Source organism: Cetorhinus maximus, unplaced genomic scaffold (assembly GCF_964194155.1).
Source record: "Cetorhinus maximus unplaced genomic scaffold, sCetMax3.hap1.1 HAP1_SCAFFOLD_2502, whole genome shotgun sequence".
Taxonomy (NCBI): Eukaryota; Metazoa; Chordata; class Chondrichthyes; order Lamniformes; family Cetorhinidae; genus Cetorhinus; species Cetorhinus maximus.
The window spans coordinates 4,986-9,970 of record NW_027598440.1 but is presented as its reverse complement, the minus strand read 5'-3'; positions in this window follow the sequence as shown (position 1 = coordinate 9,970).

The following is a 4,985-nucleotide window of genomic DNA, read 5'->3' as shown; positions in this document are numbered from 1 at the left end:
TCCCATTAGTCAGACTTCTTGGAGTTTTACCCCCCTCCCTCCCCCCAACTTTCTAGTTTAAAGTCCTGTTGACCACCCTATTTACCCTTTTCACTAGAACATTGCTCCCAGATCGGTTCAGGTGGAGACCGTCCCAACGGTATAGATCCCTCCTGTTCCAATACTGATGCCAGTGCTCCACGAAATGGAACCCCACTTTCCCGCACCACTCCTTTAGCCGCGTGTTTACTTCCCTTATTCTCGCGTCCCAATGCCAATTTGCACGATTCTTCCACCTGGCTTATCTAAAATAGTCCGTGATCAGGGAGAGTGTACATGGGGCTGTGGGAGGGGATTAAATGGGTGGGTAGAGTCAGTGATAGGGGTGGGTGTACATGGGGATGTGGGAGGGGAGTGAATGGGTGGGTAGAGTCAGTGATAGGGGTGGGTGTACATGGGGATGTGGGAGGGGATTAAATGGGTGGGTAGAGTCAGTGATAGGGGAGAGTGTACATGGGGCTGTGGGAGGGGAGTGAATGGGTGGGTAGAGTCAGTGATAGGGGAGAGTGTACATGGGGCTGTGAAAGGGGATTAAATGGGTGGGTAGAGTCAGTGATAGGGGAGAGTGTACATGGGGATGTGGGAGGGGAGTGAATGGGTGGGTAGAGTCAGTGATAGGGGAGAGTGTACATGGGGGTGTGGGAGGGGATTAAATGGGTGGGTAGAGTCAGTGATAGGGGAGGGTGTACATGGGGCTGTGGGAGGGGAGTGAATGGGTGGGTAGAGTCAGTGATAGGGGAGAGTGTACATGGGGCTGTGAAAGGGGATTAAATGGGTGGGTAGAGTCAGTGATAGGGGAGAGTGTACATGGGGATGTGGGAGGGGAGTGAATGGGTGGGTAGAGTCAGTGATAGGGGAGAGTGTACATGGGGGTGTGGGAGGGGATTAAATGGGTGGGTAGAGTCAGTGATAGGGGAGGGTGTACATGGGGCTGTGGGAGGGGATTAAATGGGTGGGTAGAGTCAGTGATAGGAGAGAGTGTACATGGGGCTGTGAGAGGGGATTAAATGGGTGGGTAGAGTCAGTGATAGGGGAGAGTGTACATGGGTCTGTGGGAGGGGAGTGAATGGGTGGGTAGAGTCAGTGAAAGGGGAGGGTGTACATGGGGCTGTGGGAGGGGAGTGAATGGGTGGGTAGAGTCAGTGAAAGGGGAGGGTGTACATGGGGCTATGGGAGGGGAGTGAATGGGTGGGTAGAGTCAGTGATAGGGGAGGGTATACATGCGACTGTGGGAGGGGATTAAATGGGTGGGTAGAGTCAGTGATAGGGGAGAGTGTACATGGGGCTGCGGGAGGGGAGTGAATGGGTGGGTAGAGTCAGTGATAGGGGGAGAGTGTACATGGGGCTGTGGGAGGGGATTAAATGGGTGGGTAGAGTCAGTGATAGGGGAGAGTGTACATGGGGCTGTTGGAGAGGATTAAATGGGTGGGTAGAGTCAGTGATAGGGGAGAGTGTACATGGGGCTGTGGGAGGGGATTAATTGGGTGGGTAGAGTCAGTGATAGGGGAGAGTGTACATGGGAATGTGGGAGGGGATTAAATGGGTGGGTAGAGTCAGTGATAGGGGAGAGTGTACATGGGGCTGTGGGAGGGGATTAAATGGGTGGGTAGAGTCAGTGATAGGGGGAGAGTGTACATGGGGCTGTGGGAGGGGGTTAAATGGGTGGGTAGAGTCAGTGATTGGGGAGAGTGTACATGGGGCTGTGGGAGGGGATTAAATCGGTGGGTAGAGTCAGTGATAGGGGTGGGTGTACATGGGGCTGTGGGAGGGGATTAAATCGGTGGGTAGAGTCAGTGATAGGGGAGGGTGTACATGGGGATGTGGGAGGGGATTAAATGGGTGGGTAGAGTCAGTGATAGGGGAGAGTGTACATGGGGATGTGGGAGGGGAGTGAATGGGTGGGTAGAGTCAGTGATAGGGGAGAGTGTACATGGGGATGTGGGAGGGGAGTGAATGGGTGGGTAGAGTCAGTGATAGGGGAGAGTGTACATGGGGATGTGGGAGGGGATTAAATGGGTGGGTAGAGTCAGTGATAGGGGAGAGTACATGGGGCTGTGGGAGGGGATTAAATGGATGGGTAGAGTCAGTGACGGGGAGAGTGTACATGGGGCTGTGGGAGGGGATTAAATGGGTGGGTAGAGTCAGTGATAGGGGAGAGTGTACATGGGGGTGTGGGAGGGGATTAAATGGGTGGGTAGAGTCAGTGATAGGGGAGAGTGTACATGGGGGTGTGGGAGGGGATTAAATGGGTGGGTAGAGTCAGTGATGGGGGAGAGTGTACATGGGGGTGTGGGAGGGGATTAAATGGGTGGGTAGAGTCAGTGATAGGGGAGAGTGTACATGGGGATGTGGGAGGGGAGTGAATGGGTGGGTAGAGTCAGTGATGGGGAGAGTGTACATGGGGCTGTGGGAGGGGATTAAATGGGTGGGTAGAGTCAGTGATGGGGAGAGTGTACATGGGGCTGCAGGTAGAAAGTAACCATTTTTGAGTGATCAGTTGGAATTCCAGTCTAACCAGCAGCTGAATTTCAGACCATGAGGTGAAAGAGTAAATTCAACCTAACTAAGGGGGAGCTTGCCAGTAAAATGTTGATTCATTTCCAGGACAGTTTGAGTGCAGCCTGCTTTCTGCAGCAGCTGATCAGCTCGATGTTAACTGCCTGCAGACAGCAGTCATGTTAACTCAAGCTGAGGTCTTGAAATAGTTTCCTGACTGTATCCAGGCAGTTCAATCCATTAAAGCCTGTTGCAGTTTTACTGGAAACACCCAGGATTGTTACTGGCAATTCTCACTTCCTGAGCCCTGGAACCAGTTCCAACAGCAAGTGTCTGTCTGTCTGTAAGTTAGGTTCCCTGGGTAATGCCCATTCTTGCGGTACAGGGTCCCTCGTGTCGATGCTTACCCAGTGTCGATCTACACTCTGGGATCTTATCCAAGGATAGACTCCGGCTGGGAGAATCTGTGACTTGAGATTCCCTTTGAATCTATCAAACCTGTTTTTCTGAAACTCTAAAATTTTCTGATGATCTTTCGAATAGGAATCATTTCTCCGGTCTGGGTTGTGAAATCAGGCTAGCCGCTCCCCTGTGGGACGAAGGTTATTCCAGGAGAGAGAGCAGGGTCGGTCTATCCTGTTGGCCTCAGTGCGGGGTGTGTCAGTGGACTCTGTACACACTGGCTGTCTGCCCGCTCCACACACACAGCTCAGTCTGGGCTGGGGGTTAGACTCTGACATTTAGCTGTTGCTGCACAGCGCTCAGTGTTGTTCAGGACAGCCGAGGCTGGTAGGATGGGTTCTGCTGCTTTATTGGAGTGAAGGGGAGTGCTGTACTTCAGCAGAACAGGCAGTTTATTGGTCTCTGACTCGTGGCAAATGAAGGCGAGAGGCCAGGTTCCGGGTGACCTCACTGGCTCCTGCGTCAGAATGACAAAGCAGTCAGGCTGAGCTCGGATTCAGATGTAGAGGGTGAAGGTGTGGAGAGAATATAGGGACACAGACAGACTGGGGTATCTGTACCCTCCCCAGCTCCCCCCCACAGACAGACTGGGGTATCTGTACCCTCCCCAGCTCCCCCCCACAGACAGACTGGGGTATCTGTACCCTCCCCAGCTCCCCCCCACAGACAGACTGGGGTATCTGTACCCTCCCCAGCTCCCCCCCACAGACAGACTGGGGTATCTGTACCCTCCCCAGCTCCCCCCCACAGACAGACTGGGGTATCTGTACCCTCCCCAGCTCCCCCCCACAGACAGACTGGGGTATCTGTACCCTCCCCAGCTCCCCCCCACAGACAGACTGGGGTATCTGTACCCTCCCCAGCTCCCCCCCACAGACAGACTGGGGTATCTGTACCCTCCCCAGCTCCCCCCCACAGACAGACTGGGGTATCTGTACCCTCCCCAGCTCCCCCCCACAGACAGACTGGGGTATCTGTACCCTCCCCAGCTCCCCCCCACAGACAGACTGGGGTATCTGTACCCTCCCCAGCTCCCCCCCACAGACAGACTGGGGTATCTGTACCCTCCCCAGCTCCCCCCCACAGACAGACTGGGGTATCTGTACCCTCCCCAGCTCCCCCCCACAGACAGACTGGGGTATCTGTACCCTCCCCAGCTCCCCCCCACAGACAGACTGGGGTATCTGTACCCTCCCCAGCTCCCCCCCACAGACAGACTGGGGTATCTGTACCCTCCCCAGCTCCCCCCCACAGACAGACTGGGGTATCTGTACCCTCCCCAGCTCCCCCCCACAGACAGACTGGGGTATCTGTACCCTCCCCAGCTCCCCCCCACAGACAGACTGGGGTATCTGTACCCTCCCCAGCTCCCCCCCACAGACAGACTGGGGTATCTGTACCCTCCCCAGCTCCCCCCCACAGACAGACTGGGGTATCTGTACCCTCCCCAGCTCCCCCCCACAGACAGACTGGGGTATCTGTACCCTCCCCAGCTCCCCCCCACAGACAGACTGGGGTATCTGTACCCTCCCCAGCTCCCCCCCACAGACAGACTGGGGTATCTGTACCCTCCCCAGCTCCCCCCCACAGACAGACTGGGGTATCTGTACCCTCCCCAGCTCCCCCCCACAGACAGACTGGGGTATCTGTACCCTCCCCAGCTCCCCCCCACAGACAGACTGGGGTATCTGTACCCTCCCCAGCTCCCCCCCACAGACAGACTGGGGTATCTGTACCCTCCCCAGCTCCCCCCCACAGACAGACTGGGGTATCTGTACCCTCCCCAGCTCCCCCCCACAGACAGACTGGGGTATCTGTACCCTCCCCAGCTCCCCCCCACAGACAGACTGGGGTATCTGTACCCTCCCCAGCTCCCCCCCACAGACAGACTGGGGTATCTGTACCCTCCCCAGCTCCCCCCCACAGACAGACTGGGGTATCTGTACCCTCCCCAGCTCCCCCCCACAGACAGACTGGGGTATCTGTAC